Consider the following 16,710-nt stretch of genomic DNA (forward strand, 5'->3'; position numbering starts at 1 on the left):
GGAGTCAATTAAAAGGATGATGAACATAAAACCATGTTTGTTGTTGTAGCTTGTTTAACTTTCAGCAGGCTAGAGCTCGTGAATTTTTTTATTCTATCTGTTTATTTTATTAGGCTCATTTAGCAATTCAGCTGTAACAGAGCCGAATTTATTCGTGTACATTTTTGTCTCATGTTGTATATTACACAGTAGCTATTCGGACGTAAGAGTATTCCTATTCTATCGATACACAACATATGTCGCCTTTTTTCGGCGTAAGTATATTCTTATTGTTAGAATGTTCACAGTTGGACTGTTCACAGCGGGACTGTTGATATGAAGCTTCCATTGTTGTATTATAAATAGCACCAATTACCGATGCAGCAGACCGTGATGTAAGCGGTATAGGACTGGGATTACCGTCACATGATGAGTGTTGCGTGGACGTAATAGCGGAATAACACAGTTAAGGTTAAGGGCCCTGAGTTTTTGTTTTTAATTGATAAAAACTAGCAGAAAATATCGTTTTCAGATGGATGTGGAAGGCAATTGAATGTAAACGTCACTTCACGATGTAAAAACTAGCTATGGCAGCGCATGCTATCACGCACACTACGCTCGCAAACTGTACCATTTGCTCCACCTTATATTCCGGGTCATGGAACGTAAACAATACACTCTAAGCTACTTCTACCCAAATTTTCAAGAGAAAATATCCAATGGGTAATTTTCTACAACGTTTTTTCTCTGATACAATTTGATTTAGGACACCCTTCAATACTAAGTCAGAGAATGATATACTGCTTATTTTCTCACATTTGGTGTGCTTTTTTCATCCTTTGAAAAAGTCGCCTCTACGACCGCTTGAATGCGTTTCAACGTTAAACAATCCCTCGCGAAGGCTTCATACCGTGGCCGCAACATGGGATGTGTCTTCAGCTTTCGGTACAGCATCCTAGTTTGTCGTCGAAAGACTCGGCCGTCGTCTGACCACTACTGAATCGTCTGCGGCTTCTTGAACGACTGCACCACCCGGGATACCGTCGAATGATGGATTCCCGGATGATTCTCGATCCATCGCAGTCGAGTTTTCCTCATGTCATCTCAATAACCATTTGACATATTGTGATGGAATTCGTAAACATAACGCTCTTTGCTAGTTTCAGTCAAAATTCATCAATTTTTACCTACACGCTAAAAATTTACCAACTAATCGATGTGTCTAACTTTGTTCTAGGTTCAGTTTTTAGAACTGAGATTGGAATCATGAAAACATTTGTAAACATTCCTTTTGCTTCAGATTTCTGAACGAATTCTTTCGGAAAGTTGTAAATTGAAAGTTCCTCACACCGTTTTTCATCCACATTTTTCAGTATTCCTGAGACGAACTATGATCAATAGAGTTTTAAAACTTCAACAACGTGGGCCAAGTATTTGATGCAGTCTTTGTGCGCTAGTTCATATAACAAGGTATTACGTTCATCGTACAAATGGGTCTTCTTAAAAGAAGAAAAATACAAGAAAGCAAGAAGCCCCCAACGAAAGCCCCGGAAAAATATAGCATCTACGCAGTAAGTCATCGTGCGCGACGTCACTTTCCTTGGAAAATACATCAGCCCAAATTGTACCGAAAACATCCTCTGGGTGGGGTACATTCGTCAACTATTGCGCTTCCTTTAGACGGAAAACTTTTCTAGAATGGAAATTGAGAAAAGAGGAGGGGAACGAGGAAGAAGTGAGGAGGAAATCGAACACGATAAACATCACCCTCGGTGTGGTCACGTGGAGGGAGTGATGGGGGAGAGTTGTGTTGCCGTATGAACTATACGAATAGATGCTGCGACTTGCTCAAGTCAGGAGCAAAGTCATAATCTAAAGAATTTTGCGAGAAACGGAAAAGAAATACATCACGTTTGGAACGAAGCTGTCGTGCACCGGAGTGATTGCGCTCTTGTGATATGGTGAACGACAACAGTGGGCATGGTATTCTCGAAAGGAAAATCAAAATGTTGCTCGCAAAAAAAAAAGAATAGGGCGGTTAGGACCGGCACAACAGCATGTAAGATTGGGCATATACGATTTTTTTTCTTTTTGAACGAAATTGAGCCTTTGTGGTTTGCCGCATATGCGATGGCGGAGATTACTTTCGGTGCATTTGCCTTCCCATTTTTGCACCGTAGAGAAAAACTAACCAATGCCTTTCTACATCTTTGACCTAAATCGTTCGATATGGTTATGGGGGAAGTATTCGGCTCAGAATAATGATTGAATTTGCTTCATGCAATCCGCAGGATGCAATATGAAATAACGAAACGTGCTTGCAAATTACACTTTGCCTATTCTATACAGTTATTTGTTCTACAAATAATGCTTCGAGTACGAATACAAACTCCAGCCATATTTTTTAGATGAGCCATAAATCAAAAATTTCCATCAACCCGACGCTGTGAAACATTTCAAAGGCAAAACTCATCCACACAAATGTTTTGATATTCAAGAAAATGGAATTTTCTCTCCGCATCTTCATCTTCTAGTGGCGGCTGATGAGATACGAGTAATGTAAGTTTTTCTTTTCTTTTCAACTTTCTGGACTGACACGAATGTCAAACAGGGTTGGAGGATTTTGAACTATGCGACACCTTCGAGTATCCGATGTCTTTTTTTTTGGGTCGCTATCGAAGCTGTCGATGTCGGAAGAGAAAAAATCAAACCCGGTGACACCCGAACACAAGATACGAGACGTTCTTGTTCTGATTTATAGATACGAGAAAGATGCTGATGATGATAAAGAAAATTTCAACTCAACAACTTTTTCGGCGTGTTTTCGCTATCGTACTTCGTCCTTGCGTTGAGTTTACTGAGCGTAACCATTTTCTGTAAAAAAACAGCCTAAAATAAATGAAAGATGATTTATACCCAAGATGAGACAAAAAAATGGAACGAAATGCAGGGAGCAGGTGAAGAAGGCTTCCATCCAAACTTGATATATATCTCAATCTTCATGGTTTTTTTTTGAGTCATCCAACGCAACTCGGAGGCAGGGGTTCAATTCCATTGAGGTTGAAATTTAGATATTGTTTCGGTGTCGATGCTAGAACAAAAATTTAATTAAATTCCAAGATAGTACAGAACTCTGGTTCGATGATACCCTTGACTCGATCTGCATCGCTGCTGCACAGAGGTGGTGGATTTTTTTCGTCGTTCAACTCGAATCGAGCAGAATGAATAATTTAATAAAATTTCGAGAAGGGAAAATTTATTCAATTTTTGAAGGATGCATAAATTATGCAGAACTAAACTTTATCATCCCTTGAAAAACCTGGGTGTCGTTGCCTAGTTGAGCTTGGAGTGTATTTGGTTTCGTTTATTTTGCGAAAATTTTAATCATTGAAACGTATTGCAAATTTCTGGTAGGCACGGAGCCCTGCTGCATGTAACGAGAACGATGGGTAATTTTACAAAATTGGATTGCATTCTCCGTGGCGTGTTCAGATGTATATTTTATTTAGAAAACGTAGGAGAGTTCAGTCAAGGAGCTCTAGTGTTTCAGGTGGGATCAGGGTCTTCCTATTAAATGTAGTTGAGGAATGATGGGATGTTAGAATTGGTTGGGTCCATAATCCATCGTTTAGTTTCCTTGCTGATAGGAATAGCGGCATTGTCTAGTTGGAATGTAATTTTTTGCGACGATATCTACGCAAAAACGTTAGGAGAAAGGATTCCAGATCATGTATGTAATCTTTGCTTTTCATTTTGGAAGATGTGAAAACTATCTTGAGCTTTCAGGTTGCACAACATTTCGCCCAAACCATACACGAGCCTTCACCAAAGTTTCTGATTGAAAAATTCTGTTCCTCCTCCTGTAAATCACGCCAGTACCCGTTCAAACCATCAGGACCATCCAAATTGAACTTTTTTCGTCAGTGAAGATAACCTTGCATAGAGGAACTTTTCGTTATTATTTGTTTTATCCCATTTGTTTATTTATTTAGGCTCATTAGCATTTCCGCTGTAGCGGAGCTGTACATGTTACATGTTTATGGTATCTTCTTGGATGGCACTAAAGTTCCCAGTGGAACTTTTGCCTTCTCAACGTAGGTATTACTTGCGTCAATTAGTAGTACATAGTTGAGATTCCTATGCCGATGTTGATGGTATCTATGAATTGTAAATAACACAGTAGCCATTTTAGGCGTAAGAGTTTTCCTTTTGTTTTTCCATTGTTCAGTAGACCGGACAGCGGAGACAGTTGATATGATCAGTGTTGTGTTATTTGTAGCACAACAGCCCGATGTTTTTGGATATGGATATGGATAGTGAGAGGCCAGGACACCGACACTGAATCGATCTCCATCGCTGATGATTGTTGCGTAGACGTAGTTATTCTATAACAACACGAAGATTTTTTTTTTTTTTTTTATATCTGTATTATAGTGACTTTCAACACTTTTGGCTGGTTCGTCACTTTTTACTTCCAATTTTGGAAGAATGTTGGGAGTGAGAATTGAACTCGTGATCTTCAGCGTGAGAGGTATGGATGTTACCACTACGCCAGATCGGCTCCACAACACGAAGATGGTCAATTGAGGGCCCTGAGTTTTGAACTCGCAACCAATGTGGCAACGAAAACCCTTAACTTTTCGTTATGATTTAAAGCAAAATGTATTCTTTTGAAAACATTCTTTGTCATAACATACCATGTCCCACTGTCGGTTCATGTGAGTTTCGGCAAAACTCAGACGTCTTTCGATGTGAGATGGTGTAAGATTAGGAGCTTCAATCTTTTTAGCCCTTTTTTTGTAACGACTTTTTACCAAAACTTGATGAATTGTTCGCCGAGAAACATTTTAATTCAAGGATTGCTTTATTTGCATAAGCGATTCTGAGGTATTCGGAGTTGTTCTAACTATTTCCCGCTTATCCCGGTCGAAAAGCTTCGATTTACATGGAGCTCTCTTATTTTTACCGTTTCCTTAGGGATTCGTCAAATAATCAGAAGTTGGACAGAGTGTAGTCTGTCGTGGTACAACTAACCATGAAACCGGCCTAGTGATTTTCCACACGTTTAGTTATATTTAGCAGTGGAGGATTTTGTTGGCGCGATCTCAGTGCCAAGACAGTGATAAAACGTGAAAACCTTTCAACTGTGTAAAAATAAACTCCGTTACATTTCTTCCCCATTGTGATAAGCACGCAATGGTTTCCCAGCAGTCTACTAGCCCGATATCAATGGTCCGAATGGTTTTTCTTGGTAGGCAAGAGTGCACTAAGGAAGTCAAACACTTGTTATTATTTTACTCTTAGGTTCTTTATTCTCCAGATGTTTATGATATTCGTCAACATCGTTGTGTACATTTTCCGGATCGTGTTTTGGTCGCCTCGTTTTGTTCATTCATATTCTCTAAATTCCCACTTTAATTTCTCATTATAATATTAATTTATCTTCAAACATAATTTTCGTATAAGCTTTTTTCACCACTTGCTGAAAAAAAGTTATTTTCATTTATATAAAGTTCGAATTTGATTCGGAAAAGTTAATTCTCATTCATAATTTCTATTCTAAAGTGTGTTTGTTTCACTCGAAAATCCATCATCATTTGTGCTCCACACGGAAATTGAACATGATGTTCAATGTCGTTAATATCGAACTGATTGACATAGAACTCTACGGTGATTTACGGTGATTAACATAGAACTCTATGGAAACAACCACACAGCGATGTTGCATTCTGTAACCCGTTCGAGATCGACTTTTGCACTCTGCAATTCGAACGAGATCGACCTCTGTATTCCAGAATCCGTCCGAAATTCAAACCCTATCGATAATCGGCAACATTGACTTGACGCGAAACAAAATTGTGTTTGATAATGATTTTATATTTGATAAAGTCTGAGCGGAAATGTTAGAAATTTTTTTAAATTAATTAAGGACGGGAACTACGAGTTCAAGGTATTTAAATAATATCAAGTAATAATTTTCATTCAAATTTCAACAATTTAGAACTGAATTCGGGTCTGCTAATGTTATAGAGAGTAAAAAGCTTCACGAATGAGGATGGATTATTTTGACGTTTGTTTCGCGTCAAGGCAATGTTGTCACTTCTGCGCATGTCGATTGGGTTTGAATCTCGGGCGATTTCGTACGGATTTGCGGAATGCAAAGTCGTTCTCGATCGAATGGCGAAGTTTCAAATCCGAATGGGTTCCGGAATATGGGTGAACACTTATTTTTGTATCGACAAACATTGAAGTCAAGCACACCTTAACATCGGTCGAAGGTTTGGCTTTTCCTTCGCATGAGTTCGTTAAATCCGAGTTAATTACAGTGGCAGCTGTGAATGCGGCTTAACTACGAACTGCAGTCGAGGTTTTCTTGAAGCATACCGAGAATGAAGCTTGTCGTTTCAATGTTCCGTCTCGCATAGAAACTATTCGTGTCACATTACATTACAGACAAATCACTGTAGTATAGACACTACACTACTGCCGAGTATTTCAGAATAGGTCGCATCCATAGGTCGCAATACAAAGCTTCTAGAGAATATACATCTTCGGATCAATCATTTGTCCGATAGGACATAATCATAATGAATTGAGGAACGTTGCTCGAAATTATGGAGCATTTCGATACATTGAGTGACATGCGATTCAGTTGGCATCACTCGGCGAAAGCTTTTAATTGTCTAATTGATTTCCGTATCATTTAATACAGTTAACACATTTTAGAACGATGTTGATGTCATTCATGTACAGCAAAAACAGGAATGTCCTAGATGGCAACCTGGAGGAACGACAGATGTTTTGGGGAAGGAAGAAGAAACATCGTCTCTGAGGATAGTTGATAGTTCGTTATCAACACCCAACCTGTCGTATTTAGCCAAAGCAATATCGTGATACATTTTGTCAAATTCTATAGAGTAATCCTTATAGATAGACTCTATTTGTTGGCCTTGTTCGACTTCACAGATGATGAATAAAGTGAACTATACTAAATTGGTAGTCGTCGGAAGTTTGGACAATAAAACCATGCTGGTTCACCTAATAGCAGTGGGTAAAATTTTGAACTAGTTTTTCAAGAATAATTAGCTTGAATAGCTCGGAGATAGCATTCAATTATGCTTCCCAACAGACTGGGAAGTCACTAGATATCAAGAAGGGAGTGGAAACGTTGACTAGAGGCATGGCTAGCGCAGGCGAGTAGCGTTTCAAGGTCAAAGATGGAGTGCCATCCGGAACCCTTTGAGCTTTTCTGTTGACTCCCGGCTAAGAAAATTAGCCTTCCAGTATTGATAGAAGGCGGACTTGAGAAGGCCGAGGAAGGATCGTTGAAAGATGTAATTGCTACATCCTGATTGTTTGTTTGTTCGTCACTGGAAACGCTTCTGAATTGTGTACGGAAGATTTCCGCAATATCAGCGATGGCGACAGCTTTCACTTCATCATTAGTCATGGTTGAGGGATGACCTTTGTGTGCCTTGCACAGTTGGTAGCTCGATCGTTTGTAGTTCGAATTGGTCATGGAAAAACGCGCCTTCGTAGGGTCACTATGAAGATTGGCATACTCTCGGAGAGCTGCCCGTCTCCGCCTTTCCAAACGCTGACGCTCTAGCATAGTTCAGCCCAGTCTTCCGAAAAACACTTACACATGTCCACGCGATGTGAAAATTCCATGTTTTTGTTTGAATTCGAACATGATTTTCGCTAGTGTTGAATGTCTATCCCAAACACGAACAATGATACACAAACCTAAACATGTGAAAACAAACACGATGTTTATAATTCAAGAACATCATGTACAAACATATCACCCGATGTCGCAGTATTCATTGCTTTCGTTTGTTTTCATGCACGGAAAGAAATTATTCATCCCAAAACATTTCTTCGTAGAATACTTTTTCACAGAAACGAACTTGAAATTTAGCTCGCATTTCAAAAATTGCCCGAACTGAGAGGCTATGAGTTCATGCACATTTTGCAAGTCTGATAAAATAATCCTTGGTTTCGTGCAAAGAAAAAAATCTCTGAATAGAAAGAATCTTTCTATGAGATTTTTTTTGCGTGCATGTTGGCAATTAAATTCTGGGGAGCCGACTGCACAGCGGGCGACGTCGTACAAATGCTGACCAAAAAAATAAATACCCAAAAATTAGTTTTAGATGCAACCTTCAGCGGCACACAGAGAACCAGCAGAGAAATTTCAGCGGCTAAAACACACCATTAATTTCTCGATGTTATCACAAACTGAATGAAGGAAAAAACTCAAAGCTACACTTACACTGCACTACATATGCTATGTGTGCATGCGATTGCATCATCCTTTCTTCTCCTCTTCTTCGCTCGTTTTATAGCTCGGGTCGCGTTCGTCGCGAACAAGCAGTATTGGTCATTTGTATTCAAAGATCCAGCTAAAATTGTTGCTCCCGTGGTCGAGTGGTTAGCGTCACGCCTAACATGTCACTGCTGAATAATTCTGGTACTTTATATTCGATTAAAATTATAGGAATACTGTAATCAAAATTTGTTGTGGGTAACTAAACATCTCCGCCATGCTCTATTCAATTTTAGTATTTGTTCAGATAGTTAATAATAGCGAATGTTACATGAATTCAATATATAAACTGATGCGAGCACTAAATAATGATATCAAATGTGAAAAACTCTGATATCAATCGATGTTTATTTTGTTCTGAACAGAAAAAGAGGTTTATTTTATTTGCCCAATATTTTAGACGAAGCACCCATTGTCATGATAGGAAAGTATTTTTTCCATGTCAACATACCAACACACCACGCGTTGAGTGGTGGTGGTGTGGTGTCCGATTCGCTTCTTCTACTCTACACACTGCCGGTGCTTGGGGTGAAAATGCAAGAGAAATTGTACACCATGTTCGAACATCATGTGAAACATTGGGATTAAACATCGTATGTCCAAACATATTACGAATACAAACATGTCACATTTTCAAACATAGGTTCGAAAAAATCATGTTTGTACTCAAACACAAAAGTGTGAACAGTAGCGTGGACATGTTTATCCTGGACGCAGTGTTTTTTGTGAAACATGGAAGACTGGTTCAGCCAAATATAAATGAGTGATCATCATTCGTGGTGAGTCAAGCGTTTAGCCGGTCGAGTATTGTGAACTTTGCAGAACACGCATTCGTAATCAACCTTCCTAATTACCAAACGATTCACAAAGTGAAGTTGTGCTACGTGCAACGTGCAACGTTGTGCCTTCCTGAAAGCGAACTTCCCTAAAACTAATGCTAAATTTACATATCGTAAGCCGAATAGGTCAAATCAATTCGGGAAATTGCATCCGAGCTACTGACCTTTTTCGTTTATACTGAACTTTACACACCAAATACATACATATCTGACGTCAAATTTTGTTGTATCGGTTTGTTTTTCGTTGTCCGTTTCGATCTTAGTTCACACTGTCAGTTCGATTGCCTGTTTTGAAGCGTATTTACACAGTGTGTTTAGGGTTTATCGAAAGATGGACAAAAATTGGATATAGCGATAAGTAATACGTGCACGAAGTTTTAGCTTATTAGACATTCAAACCGATATCAATCAAAGTGAAAAAATGCTTTATTTGCATGCCTTTTTCAATCGATTCGCTTCACTCCCGAACCCCGACAAGGCCAACTTGGCTTGTACTGTGTACATTAGACTGCCAAAGAATGTTTGGGAAAAAATCGACCCTAAAATTTTAAAAAGTTACCCCATACAAAAAGTTCACCACCTCGAAAAAACAACCTATGCCGAATTTCAGCTCAATCGGACTTAAGGTGAAGGTGGAAGCTAGCCATTGTAGTAGTATAGGTAAACCCACGTGTAAAAATGGGGTAATAGTGTTTGTGAGAGAAGAGCGTAAATAGATCAATTTACTTATCAGACTGTGTGACGCTTCATTGACACTGACAATACTGATTATACGCGAGCGTAACATGAGCAAATTTATAACACATGCGAATTGGGCCTCTTTTAATATTAACAAGTTCTTCCGCATGCTGATAATTCCTTCATATTTTCCTTCGTTGGTCGTATTGTTTTCACATATTCACGTTGGAGAGCCTTAACTCTTCTCTTCGTTGGCCGAGACATTTTGATTGAATGTAGTACTTTTCCGTTTATTGTTTTTGAAAGCATAGGCAGCCGTGGCAGTGTTCCGAGCTCTGCAATACAATTTTCTTACCCAATGTTGAAGTTGCTAAAACTTACATTATAGACCCATTAAACGTAAAAATAATGATTGTATTGATATCAACACAATTTTATTCTATTGATTTTCATGATATGAAACGCTATGACTCAGGAATAACATTTTATTGAGTGGTTTTGATAGATGTTTCGATGATGTTCAGTGTCGAAAAAATAACGATGCTTTCACCAATACAAACAAAACCATTGTCGAAGATTGAAAAATGAAAATTCAACTTTCAGAGCACTTGCTCGAGTTTTCCGACGTTGTTCACTATACAGTGCGACAGCAGATGAAAATTTAATATCTTGTGAGTAATCGATTAGAGTTTGGCTGATATTACTTCATGGGAAGTGTGCGAAAATGATCATTTTCTCCACACTGTTTCGCAAAATTATTGATTTTCGGGCGAAGGGTGAGGGAGGGAGATGAAAGAAATGAGCGCCATTGTGGCTAGCTTCCACCTTCACCTTAAGGGAGAGTGACGCAAAGCGCTCAAAGTTTGAGTTTTTTGAAAATCGAAAAATTTAAAAAAAAGTTTGATGCCAAATGTCTTAAAATTGCATAAAATGGCATAAAATTGCGTCGAAATTTAAAGTTATTTTTTTTTGTCAAAAATCGATTTTCAGGCGGAAAAATGAACAAGTGCCAAAAAAAAATTTTTTTCAAAAGAAAAAAAATGGAGACTGTAACTGTAAATCTCGATGATTAATGCAATTTTAAGACATTTAGCATCAAACTTTTTTTTCGAAAACCTCGATTTACGGTGATTTTTCGTTTTTCAAAAAAACTCAAATAAAAACCCAAAAATCTCAAACAAAAAATAAAGTCCCAGAGTGCCGATTTTTGACAAAAAAAATGTTCAAGACGACACTAGATCTCGACGTTTCATGCAATTTTAAGACATTTGGCATCAACAATTTTTTATTCGAAAACCCCGATTTCCTTGGGTGATTTTTCGAAACTCAAACTTTGACCGCATTGCGCCACTCTCCCGTAAGTCCGATTTAGCTGATATTTTGCATAGGGTGTTCTTTCGACGTGGTGAACATTTCTTATGGGGTAACTTTTCGAAATTCGAGATGACCGTTTTCATTGGCATCCTAGTGTACATCAAATAGCACTTAAGCCTATTTTGTTTGGAATTAATTTAAAACAAAATTTGATAACAAAAATGGCGTTGGCGATTTGAGTTAATTAGATACAAATGTCATATCTATTCTACAGCATGGTATTGCTGAATCGGTGCTTTTCCGCAGATAAATTGATATGAATAGATATTATATTTGACCCAGAACAAATAATCTAGACTATACTTGAAGATGGATTCTAAATACAGCATAGCACCAGCGAATTTACTGTTCTGCAACGACCACTCCACAAGCAATAGAATGGACGGCGCGAAAGCGCAGCCGTATTGGAAAATCATCAATTCCTCCAGCTCATCGATAGAATCTAATTAATTAAGTAAAAACAAGCTAGCCGGACATTCTGCTGGCTGGCTGGCTCCACAATGGTTATGAAGCATACATAAAAATATTTGAGAGACGAAAAGAAATAAAACCGAACTGAACTAGGAACCGAATCGAAGAGAGCAGCAGTAACGGAATAACGGAAAAATAAAGACGAAACCATCGGCAACCGGAGAGCGGGCCCAACTAAACTTTGGCGGGTCAGCAATAAGGAAAGGGGGAGTTGTGGGTGGTTGACCGGGTGGATGGTGATAATGATAAGAGATGCTGTGCGTTACGGTCGTAGCGAGAAGCGCCAGGGGAAGAAGTTGAAAAGTTTTCAAGTTGTATGTGTGTGTGTATGTATCATGTGTACGACGAGAAGGTCTTGCCTCACATTTGTTCACGGTGTCCACTTCGCCGGTTGAGTGCCGATTCCTGAAGTCTGCTTGCTGTTTGATTTTTAATGATTCTGTTCGTGTGAATGTTATCATATTACACCCGGTCATATGCGTGTATGTGTGATTCTCTCGGGTGGTACGGTCACCCCGATTCGGATAAGAAAATCGGAACAGGGTGTAGAAAAGCCATAAGGAAGACCAGCGGCATGGTCCAGACTTTCTATTTGGCGAATGTTCATGTTTTGCACAAAAAAAAATTGACTCTTGTCTCTACCGACTGCTTGGGCAGTAAAGAAAATGCGATATGCGATATCCTCGCACTGTTGAAGGCTATCAAGAGGAATGCCTGTCAGTTGCGAACGGAAAGATAGAATGGGAATCCTCGTTGCTATCATCTGGCACAAATATTTCTGGTTTCAACGAGAAGTATTCACGATCAGTCAAAGTTAATCTTCTGAAATGAAGTAACATTTTCCACTTATATGCAAAGTGTGCATTGTGCCCTTTCCCAATTGTATTTCTTTTCGAAAAGCAGCATCGCATCTATGTTCACACATGCATGACTTCCATGCATGATATGCTGCAATTCAAACTTTTATAAGTTTCAACCATATATTTTCCTCGCTACATCACTATCCCCAAAAACCGCGTACAGTGACGAGCCGGGTTCTGGGAGCGAGTTCAAGGGGGGTGCAAAAAAGGAGAAAAATCGGGCATATAAATAAAAATGAAAACATAAAGTGGTATGCTGTTGTACGTTATTGAAAATCAATATTCGCTTCGTCCCTCGCCGGAGAACCGAGGTATGTTCAGTAATTTCCCGCTTTCTGGTCTAACAAATTTTCACAAACCACCTCTTCGACGGTCCTATCCACTTGTTATTTTTTCTCTTCCTGTTCACTTTTGGCTTCGACTCGTCCGAACCATCCACCAATTGCTGGCAGTCCTTGCCAGCCACCTCACCGCCCGCCAAATCGTACCAACCGATCATGTTATATGTGCAAGAGCAAAGTTGTTGTACCGCAAGGGCTGGGTTGGGCAGCTATTGCTGGTAGGTGGGGTGAGTCTGCAACACAAAGAGTAAGAGGTGAAGCAAGTAAGCAAGTAAGTGAGAGAGAGCGAAGAGATTAGGCACAGCGCCTCCGCATATACAGACCAGCGCCGAATATTGATGGGCAACGAAAATTATGAGGACATAGTGGGTGGATGAGGGACAGGGGAAGCGACTAGAAAGGCGAGCAGGAAAAATAAAATAAAATAAAAATGCCCCCACCAACACAACGGCACAGCTCTCTGTTGGATTTGATCTGGTGTAGTGAGAGCAAAAAAAAACTTTGTACGAAGGATAACAGAAGTCCATATATAATATATTTAGAAAATTTTGGAGATTTTTTGCTTCTTCGCATGTTCAATTTCTTCGTATTTATGTTGTATATAAGATGCTCTGCTGGATACGCTCATTGTGCAGGCCAGAAAAATCTCCACTCTGGCTGTTGAGATGGTCGTTTGTCATTATTTCCTTAATTTTTTTTTCGTTTCGTTTTTGTTCTATGTTCAACTTTCGGCCCCTGTGTGGACGGTGTTGGCATTGATTACACTTCCTGAGCGTGAGGGGGGCAAAAGTATAGCCTCCTCCTGGTATGCATCCAGGTGAGGCTCTTGTATTTTTCTCAAATTATTAACGATAGCTAATTCGGGTTGTAAACGACTCGGTTAGGGGGTGGATGCTGACCAGCTAATTACATCGTGAAGTTAGATTAGGCAATGTGGTTCCGGATGTCAGCATTGAACAACATATGAGAATGCCAATATTGTCGAAACTGGTACAGAATTGTCTCACCGAATGATGTTCAATATGAATTCGATACTAATTTATGTATTCTATGAGTCGCACAATATTTTTCATGAGTTGTTTTTTTCAAATCGAATGGAAATTTGATAAAAGAATCTGGAATTAGTTAATAGTACTAAAGGCAACAAAATTTATTATATGTCGATGCATTCGATTAGTGTACGTGAATTTCCCGAGCTAACCGATTCACCAATGCATGATAATAGCTAGCTCACTCTTAGGGCGTGAACCAGTGCTTGGAAATATCTGTATCACATCAATCTTTTCAGCTGAATTTCCGGCCACATTCGATCATTATACCATTGCATTCGGGATACCGAAAATGAACCAACGCCAAACCTCACAATCACAGCAAGCCACTCACAGTTGATTCATCCAGTTTTTTTTTCATTCTGTTTTTCGTTCTGTTCTGCGTTCACGGAATGTGAGCAAAACAAAATATCCCTAGTTTTGTCATTCATTGACATTAACATACCAGTTCATTCACTATCAGCATCGTTCTCGGACACTGACGAAACGGAGAAATTCGTTGAGGAAGATAAGAAAGTACAGAATGCTCATAATAGTGACAATAAATTAAATTGTTCAAGCATGCAAGGTTTCCGTCTCAGTTAAATTGCTTTCATTTTACATAGTGAATATGCAGTTCCAAATCCACTTGTCAGAAATGCTTCAAAAGAAGAATTCCGATGTAAAAAATACCGTCTTGACTCAAATTTCAAACATTTAATTCTTTTTAAATTCTGAACACACGAACATAAAATGGTGGTGTCCAAGACACGACCGCAATGGGAATATTTCGAGCTTCCTTTTAAAACGGATCAAACTATGCTATAGGATTAGCGGATGAAATTGCCAACATCCATCTTTGGCTGACACAGTTTGCATTCGCTGCTTGGATCGATTCTGCAGAATGCCCCCTCGCCGTCCAAGCCTAAGCAATCCTTAGCTGTGAGTGTGCATGCAGATCTTGCTCTTTTTTTCGGAGTAACTTCAAAAACAACTGAATAAGCAAGGCACTGACTCAATGAGAAAATCACACACATATCGGGATACTGAAAATGCACAGTCACAACATTCCTGACAATTCCATGGCAATGAATAAATGTGAATGAATTCTCATGACTCGAGCTTTGAGGAAAGCTCAGAGAGCACAGAATGAATATGAATGAACACAGTTGTAAATTTGTTTGCCGTCGAATGAATGACAGTAGAATCGACAAGCAAAATAAACGCGTTACACTGATAAAAATATATTTTCAATGTTGCTTAACAAGCTCAATATTTCCAAGCTCTGGCGTGAACACACGAAGCAACCAAAACTCGATCTGAGTTGACTTATACTTCAACTGTCGTACGGATCATCCTCTTAGCTACACATGAAGGCAACTCAAACTAGATGAATCCGTTATGTTTCCATTCATCATCATAAACTGGTGGATGGTTTTGAAAAAAATCTACTTCATTCGATTTTTTCGCGTGTGTAGAAGGAACAACGATCGAAATTGTGTTGAATGCTAAACGAAACCCCACCAAACATCAAGTTCGTTTTTCTCGGAATCATAAAAATGTCACAAGATCCGGTGTGACTTCACGCCGAGCAAATTTATAGTGTCGTCGTCTGGTGGCAACATTCGTGCTTGGGAAGTAAATTCGCAAGCCCGAAAGCAGTTTTAAATTGTCAAAATTTGAGTGAAAGTGTTTTACTTAAGGGGCTATTCAAGTTTAGAGACACGAATTCCGGACGTTTTTTCGAGCTCCGTAAAAATAAAACAAAGAATATTTTTAGTATTATTGGTTTATCTATCTTAATAAAACAAATATTGAACGGGAAAAAAATATTCACAATTTGAATAGTTACAAGTTAATGAAGTGAAAAGGTTAATAAAAAGTTGTGCCATGGCGTACACGATTCCAGCCCTTCTGATTATCTGAAACAAAAAATCGAACAGATTCTGAATCAGTAATGATGTCGCTATCGCACGAACCTCGGACAAGTTAGGAACATGTTTTTTGACAAAATGGTGGCCGCTTGAAGAAAAAAATGTGTCTTAAAAGGTTTTTTCGTACGTTTTCCGATTTTTTAAAAATTGTACAATAAAAAATATCTTTTTTTATTGATTCATGTGATGCATGCAGATTGTATTCATATGAATTCGACATGAATCGGTTCAGTAGAACTTGTACACCAGTTTGCAAAAAAAAACTAGTTTCGAGAAAAAACGTTATACAGTGGTGGAAAAATATATAGAGGCGTCGGTTTTTTTTTCAATATTTGAATAGTTAATACTCAAGTCGAACTCAAAATGTTACTATCTGCCTGAGATAGCGAAAATAGTAAACTACACTGCGTTTTATTCATAAATCAATGATAGTTTTAGAATAACAAAATATAATGGAAAAATTATGAAAGCACCTTTTTTGTAATACATATGCACCTCATAGGGTTTTATTTTAAAACATCAATATTTGGTTTTGCCCCTTTTTTTGCACTTTTTTCCCAAGATTTCAATCAACCAATTTTGCATTGAATTAACAAGACTTCTTAGGACTCCTCCATTGATTTTCCTGTTCTTCGTTATGGCTTGTTATGACAGTTGTAAGAGTTACTGAAATAGACGTCCTATACGATATTACGAATGGATATCCATTGCTTAGTGTGCTTGGATGCGTGGGTTGGAACATTGTCTTGCTGAAGATTAACACTTTGGCGTCCGGCGACACCACAATGGTTACGTACGAAAACTAGCGTCTGAATGCCGGCGACATCACAGTGGTTACGTGCGCATAGTATCTCAGTGGCCGGCGATAGCACTTTAG

This window comes from Toxorhynchites rutilus, chromosome 3 (genome assembly GCF_029784135.1).
Source record: "Toxorhynchites rutilus septentrionalis strain SRP chromosome 3, ASM2978413v1, whole genome shotgun sequence".
NCBI classification, from domain to species: Eukaryota; Metazoa; Arthropoda; class Insecta; order Diptera; family Culicidae; genus Toxorhynchites; species Toxorhynchites rutilus.